Raw genomic sequence first — 21,232 nt, 5'->3', positions numbered from 1 at the left:
ACAGAGAGAGACAGAGCATGAACGGGGGAGGGGCAGAGAGAGAGGGAGACACAGAATCGGAAACAGGCTCCAGGCTCCGAGCCATCAGCCCAGAGCCTGACGCGGGGCTCGAACTCACGGACCGCGAGATCGTGACCTGGCTGAAGTCGGACGCTTAACCGACTGCGCCACCCAGGCGCCCCTCCATTTCCTCTTCGAATAAAACAAACTGATAGCATTTTCTTCCACAAATATGAAGGGTGATATAAATGATAATGTCTTATTTTTTAATCTTTAGACAAGATAAATGCATTGAAGGTAAGAAAACACCTCTTTCTTTCTTTCTTTCTTTCTTTCTTTCTTTCTTTCTTTCTTTCATTTTTAAGAAAAAAATGATAAGTTAATTTCATTTGAAGAAAGCCAGATGTCCTCAAGATAGGTCCTGTCTGCCAACAGAGTTCTTAAAAATCCTCTGATGAGTCAAAATTCCAAGGTTCTTTCCCATGTTGGCGGTCAGAGTGATAAGGACTCTCCCGCTAAAATGTTTCTATAATACTCTCAATGGTCAGTTGATTCCCTGTATCCAAATCTTATCCCAATAAGTCACTTTAGTTCCCACTGATTCCTGAGCAAAGCCATTAACTAAACAATGAAGAGAACAGAATTTGTATGAATGCCAATTGATTCAAATACTAATTGGTAATATCTGTGTGCAGTAGTTTCCTTCAATATATGTTATATTATACTTAACTGCTCTCCTGTCCAGGATATCGGTATTATGCATTTGTACAACATTTGTTACACTTTGTTTAATTGTCTTTTATAGATTACCAATAGAGCATTTAAAAGAAATGAATGAAAAGTGTGTGCAGAGTGCTGCTCTATAACTGAATGGGTATGTATTATATTCTCCTTGGTCAAATTTCCCAGAGACCTTTCTCTGAAGTAGTCATATAAATGATAGTGATCTCTGGATGATGCTGTTGGGATTAGATAATAAGAGTATGACTCATAAACATGTCATTTAAACATGGGAACAAGTAACTAGAACCACTCTTTTTAGCCAAAAGCCTCTCATTTTTATGGGTTTTCCACCCCCACATGAATGGCATACACCTCCAGTCTTTCAACTGGCAGGTTTTCTTAGTAAAATGACCCATTCTAGGATGAAGAATACCTAAATCCCACAAGTAAAAGAAGCAGTCTGTTATTACTCTTCCTGTTCAGCACATGAAAAGCAGAAGTATGTGAGAACCAGACCCAACCTGTAATTTGGTAGCCAAACAACAGATCTGTGCTGTAACAGGAAAAATAAAAATACAGCTCTACTTTGGTATTCTTGGCTGGTCTGCCCCGGAGGAGTGAAACTTTGCTTGATTTTCTTTCTTCTACAACAATGTTCTCGTCTGCCACTAGATTCCCACCAAAGGAGCTTGTGCACATGGGGGTTTTGATGTTTGCTTCCATTCCAAGGGCTGAGATTGACTAGTATATGGTCTGTGTTTTCCCTGATATAAAAATGCTTTCCTCTACTAATACACACAATTTCCCCTATGTACATTTTAGAGTTGAACTGTTTTAGGCTATATATTTTTTTTCTCTTTATGCAAAGGATAAAAGATAAGCTGAGGCACATTAAAATTTTCAAAAATTTATTTGAGCATATATCAATTCAAATTTGATGGCACCCAGTCAAAGGTGGTTAGGAGTGCCCCACCGACAGGAGCTGGGAGAGAGATTTTTATAGACAAGGTGGAAAGCAAGGTAAGGAGATCATTTGACTGGTTGTAGCTTAAACAGTCACCTGATTTGGTGAAATCTATTTGGCTGTTTGTGATTGGTTGTTCTTAACTGTCATCTTTTGGATTCAAGTGCGTGGCTCTGGCTTGGATTTTGGTTTGCTTACAGAGGCTACCCGGGCAACAGAGCCACCTCAGTCTAGTGGCCTCCTTATTTAATTACTTTAACACAAGGAACATAGTTATCTCACTACTGAAGTGGTCAGAGTTCCTCACATCCATGATTAACTATAACTTGCTTAGTGACAAAAGGGTCAGCTCTTCCTACTGCAGTCTACATTAGTCCTTGTTTTATCAATGCCACAGACACATGTTGATCGTTTTGAGTAAGACAGTATCATATTTAGATCTATAATTTTCACAATGGAAAACTGTGTATGAGTGTGTGTGTGTGTCTGTGTGTGTATGTATGTATACCCTCACACATATACATACATACCTATATGTACATATACACACACACAGAAATAAACACATATGTATATAATTTAATGGAAAATATTCCTATTTGTCTTGATCCTTATAACAACAGGAACAAAAATAATGAGGACAGTGTTATTATTCTGTAACTATCACTGAAGATAAGATTTTTGTCATAGATAAGTGAGGAAAGAGGAATTTGACGCAGTTATAAGAGAAATAGCTTTTAATCCACACAGAGTCCCCAAATCATTCTACCAAAATGCTGGGAATCTGAAGCCCAAAGAGAGGCTTGGTACCTTGACAAAAGGCATCTTGCCTTCTTTATCTAGTAAGTGATCTGGGGACTAATCAGTGATTTGATTTTTAGGCCAGTGAGTTTCTCTTATTTCAGGTTGTCTTGTAACCTGAAGTGTTTAGATCCCAGTAATACTAGTTTCCAAATTCCTTAGTGTTCAATTCCACTGCCTTTTTATTGAGTAATGTGTATATAGTAATAGAACTTGACACTCTAAAAAAATGCACAAAATTTCTTCCATCATTAAACAGAATCCTATGAACATCATGATAAAATTTTGTATGCAGCATGCATTTATAGGACAGTATCACAAGATAGATATTAAGGTATTTTCCTGGAGATGAAAAATCTAAAGAAATTTTTGGTGGGTCCATTTGTTATGGGAATAAATAAAATGTTACTAGTTGCTGCAAGCATCTTGTATATAGCAAGATGAGCCAAAAGCTAGCTTTTTCTATTCATTCCTGTGGCTTCACCCTAAAATGACGGAGTTAACCTCTGTTTCTGCAGGGCTAAACTGCAATTATTTCCCTGTTTACCTCTGTGACAAGAAAAGGGGAGGATAAGGACAAGTAAAAATACTTTTGTATTTTAGGACCATCGAAAGGGATTATTGAGAGTGCCAGAGCTGACCTAGTGCTTTGAGTTGGGGAAGATGTGTTACAAGGGGCTTTGGAAAAGAGGCATATTTTTAAAGGTGTTGAAAGTCTTTCTGAGGCTATGGGGTAGAGTTCATATTTCCTTAGCCCCTGCAGTGATAGTCTTAACCCTAAGAGATGTCAGTATCACTTTTTTGGGGTGGTTTAGGCCTTTTGAAGGTGGGGACAAGACATTAGTAAGCATGGCCATGAAGGTCACAGTGAAAAGTACCTGTGCCCAGCAGAGTAGGCTTCTCATGGTCTCTTCTGGTGAACGTAAGAGCAAAGTTTAGCATACACTGATGGCCAGAGTGCTCCGTTCCAAATGTTCTGGAATGACCCAAGAGGAAATCATGACTAAATCACAACTTCCTTTCTAAAAGACAGGAGGGAATTCTGAGCAGATTGTTTGATGAGTAAGAGAAATTAAAAAAAATGCAATAAATAAGGACCAAATTTCCTTCACATGATAGAAAACCTAGCCCACTCAGAGGGGTTCTTGCCCTTTTTTGTCTATGTGCATATCCTTCGTTCAGGCTTTGAGGTGAGAAAGATGAGTTGGAAAAAAAGAAAAGAAAAATCATGAAAGTTATTTCCTGGCATCTCACCCAGGAATGAGTGATGAATAGAGCTTGGAAACAACTTTAAAAGCCATTTTCTTTGCTCATGTGAGGTCATGAGGTTGCTCTGTGCAACTCTCTGGGCACTAGAATGAATGAAAATGGCACAAAACACACCCAAGGTCTATCATTGATTTAAAGTGATTGATGGCTGGTCTTGTCTGATTGTGCTATATTGTCAAACCATCCATCATTCCAAACAAACCCTACACTCCATAGCCTAGTATACAGTTACATTTGGCCAAAGAGTTGAGGATTTTTTTTTCCCAGAGAACAGTTGGTGGTGGGGTGGGGGCAGGGGGAGGGAGAGAAAACATGTTGCTTCCTATTACAAAACTATAAAGTTGTTGTCTGTTAAGAAGAAAGTGCTCTGATGACACATGCTAAATTCTTGTTAAGTTTATGTAGGAGTGTGTTCATTTCCATTGAGCAAACCATATTTTCCACATTTCCCACTCTTTCCTCAAGCTGTGTCTTCCCAAGCTTTTTCACAAGACCTAATATTTGTCCTACTTAGGAAATCAGCTGTTCCTAATTCCTAGACCAATCTTGGTTTGAGACAGGAAGTTCATTTTTTGAGAACACCTAAAAAATGAATATGAACTATTTCATACTCATTACCCAGAACATAGAAGATAAAGACAAGTGTGAAGAAATAAAATATACAATCCCCTCTCATCCTACATCTTAAAGCATATCTCCACTCTTTCCTTCCATGAGTTTTCCTATGTGTTAATATTTGTATCTAGTTAGCTATGATATATCTTCTACCCTTTTAATATAAAAGATCAGGGGCGCCTGGGTGGCTCAGTTGGTTAAGCGTCTGACTTCAGCCCATGTCATTATCTCATGGTTCATGAGTTCAAGCCCCGCTTGGGGCTCTGTGCTGACTGCTCAGAGCCTGGAACATGCTTCAGATTCCATGTCTCCCTCTCTCTTTGCCCCTCCCTCGCTTGTGCTCTGTCTCTCAAAAAGAAAATAGACATTTAAAAAATTGCTAAAAAAATTTAAAAAAGTAAGACCACACTATATATGCAATTTTGTATCCTTTTATTCTTACACAATGTTATATTTTAGGTTATTGCAGGTCATTGCAAAACCTTCCAATACATGATTCTTGGGGCAGACAGGGAGTATTAGCCTCTCCTGACTCACTCTATTGGGTTAATAGGACTGTGTAGGGGTATACTGCTGGAGCACCAGTGGTGATGCTTCTCAGTCTGAATCACCATTGATGCTTATCTCACCCATGACATCATGTCTCCTGCTTACCTTTGGGCTTCATAGTTGAGGCCAGAATCTAACTTGCCCCATAAACCCTGTAGTGCCTTCAGTCATATAAAATCTCAGGTCAAATTCGCTCTAGGTGCCATAGTTCTTAGAACTTGGCTTTTCCTTAGTCATCATTCAGGACCCTATCTTTACACAGTAACGAGGACCAGACTTGCTTTTGTGTGCACATGTACTTCTTGAACCTAGACAGGAATGCTGTCCTGGCTCAAAATCTGAGTACCATTAGCTCAGATCCCACCCCATCCATCCCTGCTTCCCTGATGCTACACTGTGACTATCGCTTAGCAAGTTCCACTGTGTTTTGAACACTGGAACTAGGCCTGTATCATGAATATGTGTAGCTATATTCTATGGACAAACATTTTTCCTACTGTTAACCTCTGCCAGGACTTCTATGATCATCAGCTCCTAAGTCTTACAGAAACAGACTTGTGGCTTCGGTAGCTTGTAAGCTAGTTGGGTGAAGAAATTGCTCTAGGCTTCACTTCCTATCTTTCTCTTCAAAACGTTGCCCCTGGTTTGTTGTTGTTGCTGTTGTTTATACCTGGATTTTCTTTCTTTGGAAAGCTCCTTCAAAGTGGCATTTCAGCTGGGTGGTTTCCATGAATTTGGGGGTTCAAATCTCCCAAGATGTTTTGTTTTGGCTCATTGCCAGTGGTTCTCAACTGGGTGTGATTTTGGGCCCATAAGGGATGGGATATATTGGCAATGTCTGGAGATAATTTGTACTGTCATAACTAGAGGAATGCTACAGGGATCTAGCAGGTGGAGGCCAGGGATGCTGTTAAACATCCTATAAGGCACAGGACTGGTCCACGTGACAAAGAATTAACAGGCCCCAAATGTAAATAATGCCAAGTTTGAGAAACCCTGCCTTAAACTGTCCACATCATGGCCTTTAAGATTATAAGGTAATACCTGACTCTGGCTCAAGGAAGTCTGTGTCTCCCCTTTCTTACACAGATACTCAGTGCCCCTCTTCTACCTGCCTAACTCACCACTAGTAGGTAAAAGTAGTCCTAGGCTCTGAATCCTCTATGTTGAAAACACACTGTCAATGAAATCTGAACCCTGCATCAATATATGAAAGGCACTAAGCTAGGCACATTGAATAAGACATATTCTCCATGATCTATTTTTTTAGGCTAACATGGAATGTAAGATGTGTTCAGAGATGACTACATAAATCTGTATCAGTATAGTATGACATGAATCTGTCCAAATAATTACATGGAATATGGATACTGCTGGCCACTTCCCTCCCTCTTAATCCCCAGGGATATTTTAAATTCTGGATAGGCACTCTCACAAAAATGATCTATCTGAATGAAACCAAATTAACATCCGGAAATAATGTATAAAACACACCAAGCCAGTAATTCCATATGGAAGTCAATTTTTTTATGTAGCCAAAATTCTTATCTGACAATATCCTTCACCTCCACCTAATAATTCCTGTGTCTTAATGAATGGTAGAATGAAAAAAAAAATTGATTCCTCTTTCAGGAAAGTGCACTTCTACTCTTCATTACCATTTTCCTCCTCATTGCTCTTGGTTTTTTCTTCACTTGTCTGTAGTAGCTGAACCCAGAGGGGCTTATCTGATCAGCCAGTTCTAATCTTTTCTGTCAAACTCTCTCAAACTTCCTTTCTTCTTTCTTTCTTTCTTTCTTTCTTTCTTTCTTTCTTTCTTTCTTTCTTTCATTAGACATATGTGTTCTGAGTGCCTACTATAGGTCAGGTACCTGAACAATCCTACCCTTTGAGCAAGTGTGGAAATCATTCTATCAAACATGAAAAGAATGTTAAGGCTGGAGATAGAATATGACCTGGAAATTTGGGGTGTAACTTTAATCATCAACTTCTCTCCTAGCCCCTTCTCCCTCTCCCTTCCACAAATGATACTAGTCAGGTGTATAATGTAGGCAATGCATCTAAGAAATGAACTCTTCTCCTGAGTCATCCACCACTCAGCCACGAGTTGGAAGATAGAATTGGGAGAAAGGAATTCTACTGTCAGGTTATAGAAGCATAATCTCGGAGCATTTTGGCCACATCCACGGTCAATATTTACAGGCTTTGTTAAGTTCCTTGTGTCCATAACAAATTCATGGGCCATATAACCTCTTGGGCCCCTGAGAAAGACACTATAGTATTTTTCTAATCACTTGGCCATGCAGTTGACATTAATATAGCAATTTCCATGATCTGTTTAAGGCCCTTGACTCCCATCATCTTAATATAAGCCTGTGAAATAGGCAAGATTGACCCAGATGCCCATGTGGCTGCACTGGTGGTACCCATAGGCTAGGTGTCCTCACCTAGACTTACTGAAATGATGGGATGATTGGGCAGAAAAGTAGCAAGACACTTCTTTACCCTGATGGGCCCCCTGTCAGGGCTGCTTCTTATGTGGGTAATGCAAAAGGCCATGTGAATCCTTCCAGCTCCTTTATGTATTCACCAACCCAGCAGCACTGGCATTCATTTTGCATGAAGCAGATCAATGCAAACTCCTGTGGGAGAAGAGAGCAGGGGACTTTACATCCCATCTGAGATTTAAGGCCCTTATGGCAGGGGTGGCACTGGGTAGAATATCCTAGTACGAGGGACAGATATGTGCAAAGGCATCCTTGCAGGGAAGCACATAACATACTTGCAAATGAAAAGTGATATGTTTTGGTTGGAGTGTAGTGGGTGTGCGAAGGATCAATGAGAAGAGAGGCTGGAAATGGAGATTTGGGCCAGATTATAGCAGGCTTTGAATTTTAAAGCTAAGAGTTTAGGCTTTATTTTATGGGCAATAAGGACCCATTGAGCTGAGTGTGTTATAATCAAAGCTGCACTACACCAAAATTACTTTGGCAGCAGCTTGAAAGATAAGCAGCAGTGGGGACTAGAGACTCAGACCAAATTTGTGTGCTAGACCGGTCATGCATTAGCTGAGTGAACTGGGGTGGAAGGTCACCAAATCTGTCCTCACCCATTTCCTCATTTGTAAAATGGGTATGGCAGTACTTTTCCTGCAGGGCTCTGATATGGATTTGACATCCTGGATTTATTTATTATTTTTTAAATGTTTATTTATTTATTTTTGAGAAAGAGGGAGCACAAGAGAAAGAGAGACAGAGAGGGAGACACAGAATCTGGAGCAGGCTCTGACAGTAGGACTTGAACCCACCAACTCTGAGATTATGACCTGAGCTGAAGTCAAATGCTTAACTGACTGAGCCATGCAGCTGCCCCAAATACTGCATTTAAAAGACCAGTACCAAGCTTGACATATACAGGCACTCAGGACTCATTCACTGGAAAAAGAAAGGCAACATTGGAGGTAGATTTCTCAATAATTTGTGTGAAAACCAGGAGGGCTTGGAGACAAAGGAGAGAATATGAAACATAATGTAAAAAAAAAAGTCTCTAAGTCTTAAAAAATGTGGTAAAGGAAAAATAAAGGATAACTAATAGGTTGAAAATGGGTGACAGCAAGGACGGAGATGCCATATCAGTGGCACGAGTAGTGAAGAAGGAAGATATTCGGTCATTTCAATAAAAAGTACACATCATATAGAATTTAGTTCTTCAGCAAGTTATTTTTGGTAACGATATCATTTATCTTGGTAGACAAGGAATAAATGACGACTGTCATTCATGGTAGGTACTACATTAGGTATTATATGTCATCCCTATTTTAAAAATTAAGAAACTGAGATACAGAAAAACTAAGTAAATTGCCTGAGGTCCCATAACTACTAAGTAGCTGAACCACGCATTAATTCCAGGCACTCTGGCTCCAGAATCAGGGAGCATAATCTCTATATTATACTGAAAGGGACTAACATCCTAAAAGAATTTCTAGATAATTCAGCTCTGCTAAAGGACTGGTCAGGTGGGGCTAGTCTATTGTGGAGAATCATGAACATGTAGAATGTTAACAACGTCTTACAAATTTTAGTCAACAAATTAAGATGTTTATCTTAATTTTCTTTAAACTGATTTAAATCGATGAAGCCCCTATTCTACCATGGGTTCTAGCTTAAGTTAAAATGTCAGGGAGTTCCTCCAGGAATCAGTCATAAATCCATATTCCATTTTACTGAGGTTCCGTTTGTATCAGCTTATACAGGTACCTGCGGGTCTCGTGACTCTGCAGATCCCAGGGTTTCTAGAGATAGGAGAAAGCTGGAGATTGTGGGAGTCCAAACTTCGTATCCAGTATCTTTAGTTGGTCACATCCCTGCTATAATGTGTTGATCCCTCCATAGGACTATGCCACAAATTGTGCCTGGTACACCTACTCCCCCCAGTTCAGGGAAGTCTCTCCTTCTTCCTTATTTACTACTGCATTTGGAGAAATTATCCTCATTCTCCTTTGTTATCATGAGACCAAAGATATTTTTTCAATGAGGTTTGGTTTTTACAAATAAGAGAAAAATGCCTCCATGTTTCAAACTGCAAAAATACAGCTGAGGGCAACATATAAATGAGTGAAGACTTTGATTCAGTAACTCAAAGTCCTCCTACAAAGCAAAACCCAAACCCAGATGGCTTCATTAATGAAGTGTACCATTTGTAAGATTTGGTGCTGGGTGCCTGGGTAGCTCAGTTGGTTAAGCATCTGACTTTGGCTCAGGTCATGATCTCATGGTTTGTGAGTTCAAGCCCTGCATCGGGTTATGTGCTGACAGCTTAGAATCTGGAAACTGCTTCAGATTCTGTGTCTCTCTCTCTTTCTGACACCTGCCCCACTTGAGCTCTCTCTCTTTCTCTCTCTCTCTCTCAAACATTAAAAAAAAAAAAAATTAAAAAAAAGAAAGGGTGTACCATGAAAAAGTGAGACTTATACCAGGAATACAAGGATGGTTTTATTTCTGCAATTAAAGTAATAGAATACACAATGTCAACAGAATAAAGGACAAAACTACATGATCATCTCAACACATACAGAAAAAGGATTTGACAAAATCCAACATTTTGTCATGATAATAACACTAAATAAACTGGGAATTGAAGGGATCTTCCTCAACTTGATAAAGGACATCTATGAAAAAACCTATTAGCTAACATCATTTTTAATGATGAAAGACTGAATGCTTTCCTCCTAATATAAAGACAAAGATGTTACTCTTGCGACTTATATTAAACATTTTACTGGAGGTTCTAGCCAGGGAAATTGGGCAAGAAAAAGAAATAAAAGACAACCTGATTGGAAAAGAAAAATTAAAACTCTCTATATTTGCAGCAGCCATGGTCATATATATAGAAAATCCTGAATAATCCATTAAAACTTTAGAGCAAATGAAGAGTTCAGCAAGGTACAGCGTACAAGATCAAAATACAAAATTCAATTATATTTCTATATGGTAACAATGAACAATCTGAAAACAAAATTAAGAAAACAATTTAATGAAAAATAATACTTAGGGATAAATTTATCAAATAAAGTACAAAATTTTACTCTTAAAACTAAAAAAAAATGTTGAAAGAAATTAAAGATGATGTCTTTCAACTTTGCTTATCTTGAGAGAGAGAGAGTGTGTGTGTGTGAGCGAGGGGAGGGGGGGAGCAGAGACAGGAAGAGAAAATCCCAAACAGGCTCCTTTGACACTGTGGAGCCGAATGTAGGGCTCAATCCCACAGACTGTGAGATCATGGCCTGAGCCAAATCTAAGAGTTGAACACTCAAGTGACTGAGCCACCTAGGCTCCCCAAAGATGATTTAAATTAATGGTAATATGTTTTTCCATTTCTTTATGATTTCTTCAATTTCCTTCATAAGCTTTCTATAGTTTTCAGCAAATAGATGTTTTACATCTTTGGTTAGGTTTATTCCTAGGTATTTTATGCTTCTTGGTGCAATTGTGAATGGGATCAGTTTCTTTATTTGTCTTTCTGTTGCTTCATTATTAGTGTATAAGAATGCAACTGATTTCTGTACATTGATTTCGTATCCTGCAATTTTGCTAAATTCATGTATCAGTTCTAGCAGACTTTTGGTGGAGTCTATTGGGTTTTCCATGTATAATATCATGTCATCTGCAAAAAGTGAAAACTTGAAGCATAAATACTGTTAAAATGTCAATACTACCCAAAGCTATCTACACATTCAATGCAATTCCAATCAAAATTGCACTAGCATTTTTCTCGAAGCTAGAACAAGCAATCCTAAAATTTGTATGGAACCACAAAAGGCCCTGAATAGCCAAAGTAATTTTGAAGAAGAAGACCAAAGCAGGAGGCATCACAATCCCAGACTTTAGCCTCTACTACAAAGCTGTAATCATCAAGACAGCATGGTATTGGCACAAAAACAGACACATAGACCAATGGAATAGAATAGAAACCCCAGAACTAGACCCACAAAAGTATGTCCAACTAATCTTTGACAAAGCAGGAAAGAACATCCAATGGAAAAAAGACAGTCTCTTTAACAAATGGTGCTGGGAGAACTGGACAGCAACATGCAGAAGGTTGAAACTAGACCACTTTCTTACACCATCCACAAAATGGATAAAGGACCTGAATGTGAGACAGGAAACCATCAAAACCCTAGAGGCAGGAAAAAACCTCTCTGACCTCACCCGCAGCAATTTCTTACTTGACACATCTCCAAAGGCAAGGAAATTAAAAGCAAAAATGAACTCTTAGGACCTCAAGAAGATAAAAAGCTTCTGCACTGCAAAGGAAACAATCAACAAAGCTAAAAGGCAACCAACGGAATGGGAAAATATATTTGCAAATGACAAATAGGACAAAGGCTAGTATCTAAAATCTATAAAGAGCTCACCAAACTCCACACCCGAAAAACAAATAACCCAGTGAAGAAATGGGCAGAAAACATGAATAGACACTTCTCTAAAGAAGACATCCAGATGGCCAACAGGCACATGAAAAGATGCTCAACGTCGCTCCTCATCAGGGGAATACAAATCAAAACCACACTTGAGATACCACCTCATGCCAGTCAGAGTGGCTAAAATGAACAAACCAGGAGACTATAGATGCTGGCAAGGATGTGGAGAAACGGGAACCCTCTTACACTGTTGGTGGGAATGCAAACTGGTGCAGCCTCTCTGGAAAACAGTGTGGAGGTTCCTCAAAAAATTAAAAATAGACCTACCCTATGACCCAGCAATAGCACTGCTAGGAATTTACCCAAGGGATACAGGAGTACTGATGCATAGGGGCACTTGTACCCCAATGCTTATAGCAGCATTCTCAACAATAGCCAAATTATGGAAAAAGCCTAAATGTCCATCAACTGATGAATGGATAAAGAAATTTTGGTTTATATACACAATGGAATACTATGTGGCAATGAGAAAGAATGAAATATGGCCTTTTGTAGCAACGTGGATGGAACTGGAGAGTGTTATGCTAAGTGAAATAAGCCATACAGAGAAAGACAGATACCATATGTTTTCACTCTTATGTGAAAGTTTCCTGAGAAACTTAACAGAAGACCATGGGGGAGGGGAAGGAAAAAAAAACAACAAAAAGGTTAGAGAGGGAGGGAGCCAAAACATAAGAGACTCTTAAAAACTGAGAATAAGCTGAGGGTTGATGGGGGGTGGGAGGGAGGGAAGGATGGGTGATGGGTATTGAGAAGGGCACCTTTTGGGATGAGCACTGGGTGTTGTATGGAAACCAATTTGACAGTAAATTCATATTTAAAAAAATAAATTAATGGAAAGATGTTTGATGTTGTAGATAAGAATGTTTAATATTTTTATGATGGCAATATTTCCCAAATTGACCTATAGATTCAACACAATCTTTATCAAAATCTGAGTTGATTTTTCTGCAGAACATGACAAACTGTCCTAAAATTACTTTAAAGGACCCAGAATAGTTCAAAATAATCTTGGAAAAGAAGAAGAAAGTTGAAGGACTCACAATCCTATTTTAAAAACTTACTATAAAGCTGTAGAAGTCAAGACAGCTTGGTGCTGGTGTAAGGACAAACACAGATAAATGGAATCAAATTGAAAATCCATAAATAAACCTCCAAGAAAAGGGAGAGAGAAAAATACATAGAGCAAAATCCAAATTTCTATCTTGAGATAAATGCTTCAATATATCATCTGTCTATCCTGCTATCATATTTGTTTTCATGATTCCCTATGAAATCATTTTGGAATAAATATAATCAATTGGAATAAATATTTTCTGATTGAAGTTTGTCAATTGAATCTTTTTGTCACCGCAGAGAAAAGAGTCAGTATTTCTCTTTTTCACTCCACTACATTATTCCCTATCCACCTCCCTCGCCCCCAGCCCCATGGCCAACCACCTGGTGAACTCTCTGGAAAGGGTAAACATTAGCTGATTTAAATACACACTGAGGTATAAACTATTCATATCCCAAATTTTCCTGAGGCTCAAAGGTCCTTGGAGGGTTAGTGAGCCAGAGTATTCCAAAAGCATTTCTGTGACCTCTGAATCCAAACCCAGCCAAGTTACCATGTCACCTAGGATTAGGATTCAGAGCAAGGCAGCTGACTTGGTAAGAGAAACTGCCTAAGCTCCAGTAATAAAACTATGGTTTGGTTGTTAGAGTTGCTATAAAGTAGCAGTTGTTTTAAAAATTGTGTTAAACTAGGAACGTTGAGAGGATTCAGTTAAGATTTAGGAAGATGTGAGGAACATCCAGAGGCACCAAATTTGAGAGAGTATGATAAGGAAAAATATTCTTTTTTCAGAAATTTTAAGTAGGAATGAGGCAGATTGCTGCTGTTTCAGAAGGGATGGGGAGGGGACTGAACGAAACCAATAATTAATCTTATAATATATGAGGCTGAAGGCAATTAAAGTAAAATGAATACTAGTGACTTGAGTTTGTTTTGGAATAGAGAACCTATTTAATAATGAGGCAACTGCCCAGACTGAAAAGAAATGTTTGGGGAGGGATGAAGAAAAGTTTATAAAGGCCAAATTTATTGAGCTCTTAAAATATGATCATGTTGGAGTGAATTTCAGAAGTTGTGATTATTAAAACTACTTACTACTTCATTTCTATCCTGCCAAACCCTGCCAGTGAAAGAACACACAACTCACACTATGGCAATGGAATTTAGAGAATCCACAAAACTTCATCAATTGTCACAAAAACACACTGAAACTAACAAAAATCTGTTTGGCCTACCTTTCTTTTTTTTTTTTTTTTTTTTTTTCAGCATTTTTTATTTATTTTTGGGACAGAGAGAGACAGAGCATGAACGGGGGAGGGGCAGAGAGAGAGGGAGACACAGAATCGGAAACAGGCTCCAGGCTCCGAGCCATCAGCCCAGAGCCCGACGCGGGGCTCGAACTCATGGACCACGAGATCGTGACCTGGCTGAAGTCGGACGCTTAACCGACTGCGCCACCCAGGCGCCCCTGGCCTACCTTTCAAATGTTAGTTTCATTTTGAAGAGTCTATAAACCATATATAGAGTTGTAATGAAAAGAAAAACTAACCCAGGAACTTTTTCAAATGTTCTGAAGGTATTATGATGTTTGTCTCCAACACAGATGTATTTTCAGCTGTGCCCCTCCCTCCCCATCCCAGTAGGCAGGCAAATGCAGATGATATGTGCTATGGAACTAGAAAATCTCAACGAAATCATAATTTAAACATCTAATTATGATTCTTAAAGAAAACTCAAATATATAAGCTTTTTCCTCTAAATTAAATACTACAAGCAGATGAATTTTAGGTTTTGGATATCAACGTTAAATAGAATATACGAGATTGCTCATAAGAGATGGGGTGAGAGGGACAGGCGGCACAGGGAGGCAGCACCACTGGAAATACACTGATAAACAATTAAAAGATTAAATAGAAGGAAATTGCCTACACATTTTTACGGGAGAAGGTTAATCTAAAACGACACCAATCCCAAAAAGGTTAGCTGTCACATTCAACAGCAGGGGCATATAGTGGTCACTGGCTACCGAAGGGAAGAAGTGGGTAAATTTCTCCAGGTCACATACTTTCCAGAAAGATGAGCTCTTCGGTGTCTTTGGCTGGCCTGTGTTATGAAGGCGTCCCATTCTATGGAAGGTTTTGTTAACCTAGCTAGAAGCAGGTCCTGATTGGTCATGGGAGAATCCGGACTAAATGGTATACATTTCTGATGATGTAAAAGTAAATTAGAGAACAGGGCAAGTTATTACACCAGAGAACGGAGGGCAATGGGGAATAATAAAAATCAGGCTACTCTAATTTCCTTTGAACAACTAAATATATACAGGTCATTATTTCCTGTAATCCGCAGGCCTCCCAGTGCAAGTCCTGGCCCTGTGTTAAAGCCTCTGAGACAAAAACAACAAAATGCAGTGTGGAGAGAAATGAAAAACACTGTAATGCTATTTAAAGAATGGATTAAGTACAGTTTTCAGTTGCCAGCTTTCTTCTCATCTTGGAATGTTAAATTAGAGAAGCAGGAGGAAAATTCACCTTGTTTGAAAAATTCAGATGTCTCCCTACCAGCAATTTCCATTCATATTTTCTGTAGTCTGTTCCTGTACATGGCTGGGGCAGCTGGGCTGCATTCTAACTTCTGTTTGCCAAAGCAGAATCATAAAGGGAATAGCAGTTTCTCCTTGAATGGGGTTTAGGCTATACTCAACATTATTTCTCTGGAGATTGATCTTAGTCCTTCATTTCAAGTCTGGGCCAAATAGTGGTCCCTTTTCCCAGATGGACACTATACCAGTTGCATAGGAGTGCGGAAGTCTCTTTTCCAGCCTTAGGTAGGTCTGTGCATCCTCCCTAATACAGGAGGGCTTGTAGGCAAACAAAAGCAGCTACTTACAGGCCCAGGGCATTCTGTGTGTTGGCAAGAGAATAATTGAGAAACAAGACTTTTTCCAGTGCTTTTGGCTCCATGGACCCCTGATGTCCAAATCACCTGATGTGCTTATTGTACATACTGATTCTTGGGCATCTATCTAATCAATTTTGCTAAAGGATGGAACCCAGGAACTCTTTCAAATGGTCCCACTGATTCTTACAAACACTAAAGTTTGGAAATCACTGCTAGCCATTCTTTACCTTTTCACAAAACTTATCGAATGGAACTGCTAGGGATGTTTTTGTTATCATATTTGTATCTGGAGACGGCTAGAACTAAATTCACTATGACTGTGCCCGGTTTCTTCTCTAGGCACTGTCATACTATGTTGAATAAGACTTCTTCCAATGGTATCAGATTCTTGTACTACTCAGCTTGTGACAGAGTCCTACTGCATTTCACATGTCCTTATTGTTTCACCCACGGGACCATGCATAATCTATGAAGATTTGATCACATGGGGACTCTTAGCTCCCAGGCAGCTAGATGGGGACAGAGGATCTGAGTGATGGCAGAGAGTTCTTACTCTGGGAGGCTGGCCTGGAAACACCAAAGTCTCACCTGTTCCCAGCAAATCTATCCAGAAAGACTGGAGAATGTCCGGAGATGGCAAAGGTTGAATTGAGACCCTGAAAGCTGGCAGTGTTGATCTGGGAGTTCAGCTTAAGGGATGGGGGCAGTAATAAAACAGGGGGCAGTTAGTTAGGTTAGGAAAATAACAGGATACAGCCATCTAATGTATTTCTAAACATGACTTTCTTCACTATCCAATATTTAAATACAGAAGATGTCCCTTTTACCTGGGATAGTTCTCCTTAAGCTTCTTGTCCCAGTGCAATCATTAATTGCTTATGTGTTCCGATTGGCTAAAAATGGTATGCATATCCAGTAATATCTTGTCCTCCTGTTACCTTTGCTGGTCCTAAAAAGAGACCACATATCCAAGTTCTATAATTAAAAGATTAGTAAGCCCCTTTAAGGCTTTATCATTGCTTAGCCTTAGAACGAGTTTTAATAAGGTGAGAGAAATAACAGGTTCCATTGGCACTAGACATGGAGTGAGGGAGGAATGACACCCAAGAGAATGGTGTAGGATACAAAGATTGAGGACAGGTTTATGTCAGGCCACGTCTGGTGCTACAGAAAACCCTGTTACTTCTGATACTTTTTTTTTTTTTTCTTTAAAAGAGAAGTTCTAGGGGCACCTGGGTGACTTGGTCAGTTAAGCGTCCGACTTCGGCTCAGGTCATGATCTCACGGTCCGTGAGTTCGAGCCCCGTGTCGGGCTCTGTGCTGACAGCTCAGAGCCTGGAGCCTGCTTCGGATTCTGTGTCTCCCTCTCTCTCTGCCCCTCCCCTGTTCATGCTCTGTCTCTCTCTGTCTCAAAAATAAATAAACGTTAAAAAAAAATAAAAAAAATAAAAAATAAAAGAGAAGTTCTATTTGTAATTCAGAGCACACAACATATTTAAACATTATCTTTTTATCAAACCATTGAATACACTTATTTTTATAACTTTTCTCAACTGTTAAGTAATAATCTTGAATATTAAATACTAACATATTTGAAAATTACACCTTTACTCTGATTTGCCTAGATCTAATGTCGCCAGCAAGCTTTTCCAGCTATTTTCCCCAATCATCTTTGGTAATACTTTAAATATTACTATGACATATTAGAAAAAAAAAATCCCTACCTTTCCAGGAAATGCTGCTATTCTAGAATCATAGAAAATTGGACACCTCGGAGTGCCTGGGGGGCTCAGTTGGTTGGGCGTCCGACTTCGGCTCAGGTCATGACCTCGCGGCCCTGGGTTCGAGCCCCACATCGGACTCTGTGCTGACAGCTCAGAGCCTGGAGCTTGCTTTGCATTACTGTGGCTCCCTCTCACTCTGTCCTTTCCCCACTCACTCTCTGTCTCTCTCTCTCTCAAAAATTAATAAATGTTAAAAAAATTAAGAAAAAAGAAAATTGGGCATCTCTGTTTAAAGAAAGTAATTGTCATAGGTTCAGTTAGGCCTGGGAGGCAGAAAAGGAAGTGAAACAAAATAGGGGACTGATATTTAGTATGTTCAAGTTGGGGGAAAATAAGATACTTTCAATAGAACTGAGTTCTGTTGTCATTGCCAGAAAGTGTCTCTGAGAAAATAAACATAGACACTCCCTTCCAAAAAAAAAAAAAAGTGAGAACAGGATTTTCCCCCCCCCTCTTAATTTGCTGTTTGTTTCTAAAAAAAATCCACCCCCACATAGGTCACTTGGAATTCATTTTGTCTACATCCTGGACTGCACGTAGGGAGACAAAAAAAACCCGCCTGGGATTGGAGAGGAGGAATGTGGCAGGGCATGGGAATCGCAGTGTCCTGGTGGTCACCGAGCATATTTTGGCTTGTCTTAAAACAAGCAAGCACCGTTGGACCTTTGGAATCCTAACAAGTGAGTCCCGCTATCACCCTACCTATCAGAGGCTGGCTGCCTGAGAAAAAGCGTGTGGGTTTGAGGCTGCAGCCGGAGGCGCTGGCTGGCTCTGTGTCAGCCCCTGCCTGATTTCTGACTTCCAGTACTGTTCCGCGACCTCTGCCCCTATCCGGTGTCCTGTTACAGTTCATTTCAATAATTAAACAGTTCGGGGATGGCAAGACTTGTGTGTTGTCAAGAGAAAATCAGGGCGATGGCTTTTTCTCAATACTGAAATCAGGAGTGTTTGGGTTTAATTATATTAGCCAGTGCCTGTTCATTACTTTTCCCAATCATAGGGAGGCATGCTTGCCGGGCGAGATTGGCAATGGGTTAAAGCGGTTATTAAGGCAGGGCATTTCAAAGGAAAGGGATCCGAACTCTGACAAAATCAGATGTCTGAAATTTCAATCAAGTGCCCTGGGTTCCAGTGGCAGCTTTACTCCTTGAAAGAAGACAGCTTCTCTCCCATCTGGAATCCCAAATCGCTCGGGGAGCAGGACTAAGCCATTGGATGCCAGCTCCAAATATGCCGATTTCTCAGTGCCAGAAAAATAAACTGCTCCCTTCAAACTCCAAGTAATTGGTTGATGCACCCCTTCTGAAAAGTCTCTTACATCTTCACTGTTGCTCAGTGAAGCTTTTCCACCTCCCCACTTCAAGGAAAAAGAAAGGGGGGGGGGCAATATAATGTACTTAGTGAAACCAGCAAATTTGCCATTTTTGCTACTTTAGCAAAAATGTTAATACTTCAACTTTTCGTTAGGGATGTCTTGGAAATTTTGCTTATTTTTTCCCCCTTTGGAGAGTTTAATGTGTACCTTAATGCCCCCTTTCATTATTGGCCTGGCCCTCTTCCCAGCTCTTCCCTGCTGACTCCGGACCTATCCTGGTTATTTTGTGGTGATGGCTGGCTCTTGGTCATTCAGACATGTTTGTGGCTTATAAGTGTATCAAATTAGATGCCTCAGTCTCCTAGGTCTCCTCCCCATACCCTGACAAAAGTGGTCTTGCTCACAAATTTCACTGGCCTCCCTAAACTATTTTTTTTATCATCTATCTCTTTTGTGAGCCTAAGAAATGTCCAAGCGCTTATCTCTACTCATAATGAAAATGACCAAATCGTAATAGCTCAAAGATGTCCTACCCACCCTTTTCATCCATGAGGATATAGCTTGACAATGAATAACCTTGATGTTTAAGCTAGCAAGCAGTCATGTTCATGATACTGTGGCAGCAGGGAATGAAGCAATGACTATAATAACCATACATTCTTCCCAATTTTAGGTGAAGAAATATTATTTCCTTCCTGACTCACTGAAAATTCAAGTAGAGAAGACCGTGAAGAATCTGGGCAATATTTCTCATATTTAGTTCTGTAAGATTTTATTTAGTTGTGCTCTGACCCTGGGTACTCTTGAGAGCTAAGAGATATAGAAAATGTCTTTTGGAGTTTGAGAACCGGGGTTCAAAATCCTAATCCTGTCTCCTTTTATCCATAGGATTTGGGCAAGTTACTTAAGGTCTATCACCATTTTCTTATCTGTATAATGGACTTAATAATAGTATCTACCTGAAAGCATTATTGGAAGGAGTAAATGAATACTTCAGCTATAGAACAATGTCTGTCACAAGATAAGAAATTTCATTCTTATTATAGCCCCATCAGTTGATATGTATTACAGCATCTAGGACTCTGATATGTAAATTTTACTTAGACACTTTTATTCCTTTGTATGTTTTTAAGAGTAATGCCTTGAGACACTTTTCATCTCCGTGTTCTTAATGTAACATCACAGTGTTTCATTCAAAGTTACTCCATAAACATTTGTTAAATGGATGGCTGGATGGATGGATGGCTGGGTGGATGGACGGACAGATGGAAGTAGAACTATACAGCATCAGGGTTGGTCCTAAGCAATCATTTTCAAATCAGGACGTGTATATCTGGGGGTATCTCCTTTCTGTCATCTCCTTCAACTGTTTAGATATTGTTGCCTTTCTAAGTTTGGACATGCTCCAAGCCTTGTTTTTCCTCCTCTTTCTTATCACATTTTTCTTCTCTTCAGTTCTTCTAAGTGACTATCTAGTTTGATCAGTAAGTAAAAGGGGCTTTATGTGTCATGTCTCCAAGATAGCTTGTATATTTTATCAGATAATTTTTTTCTCACTGCTTCATTCCACAGAAGTGACTAATATGGGGATTTCAAGAGAGCTATTATAAAAAAATTTTTTTTTTTTTTTGTAGGAGGCTTTTGGACTTAAAAAAAAAAACAAAAACCTATAAAACATCTGCCTCCTTTACCTGGGGCTAAAGCTGACCCTGAGCAATACTTTGTTCCAATAATATGAACAGCTACATAAACTCATTTTGCATGAAAAGGTAGGGGGTAAATATCGAAAGAAAGAGGCCATCAGGAAGCCCCTGTGGCATATGCTGAATTACAGTCCAGCAATAAGATTAACACATGCACTTCAGCCTCTCTCCCCATCCCCAAGGGAAGAGAAGCCTGAGTGTCAACATGAAATATTCAAGTCTCATATTTTCCAGGTGTACAAGCCAAATCTCGCAATGATGTTGGCAACTTCTTAGAGTTGCAAAATAATGGAGAAATTTTCAAGTGAATGATTCTCTGGATCTCTTAAGAATATTCTTTCTTTCTACATGTTCTTTCAAACTTGGTATTTCAACAGTGGTGGAAGGTCAAAGTGGAATTCAGACAAGTGTCACATATTTTGCTGAAGCAACAGGTACGTAATGAAGGCTTTTTAAAACTGCACATACAATGGATGAAACAAGAATTGAATAAAAACCCTGAAGTTTAATATTCACTCTGTTGAGGCATTTTCAGGCAGGTTGGGTATATGTCATTAGCCGTTTTCCAAATG

The 21,232-nt window shown here is 39.4% G+C and overlaps 1 long non-coding RNA gene across 1 annotated transcript; it reads left to right on the top strand.

The window, feature by feature from the left end:
- Positions 1-752: 752 nt before the first annotated feature.
- Positions 753-20,537, top strand: LOC131503731 (uncharacterized). The gene is made up of 3 exons (XR_009257550.1): positions 753-874; positions 18,140-18,322; positions 19,631-20,537. It is a non-coding gene; the product is annotated as an uncharacterized LOC131503731 (long non-coding RNA).
- The last annotated feature ends 695 nt before the right edge of the window (positions 20,538-21,232 follow it).

Source organism: Neofelis nebulosa, chromosome 2 (assembly GCF_028018385.1).
Source record: "Neofelis nebulosa isolate mNeoNeb1 chromosome 2, mNeoNeb1.pri, whole genome shotgun sequence".
In the NCBI taxonomy this organism is placed as follows: domain Eukaryota; kingdom Metazoa; phylum Chordata; class Mammalia; order Carnivora; family Felidae; genus Neofelis; species Neofelis nebulosa.
The sequence above is the reverse complement of the archived record's forward strand: the minus strand, read 5'-3'. Positions and strand labels throughout refer to the sequence as shown.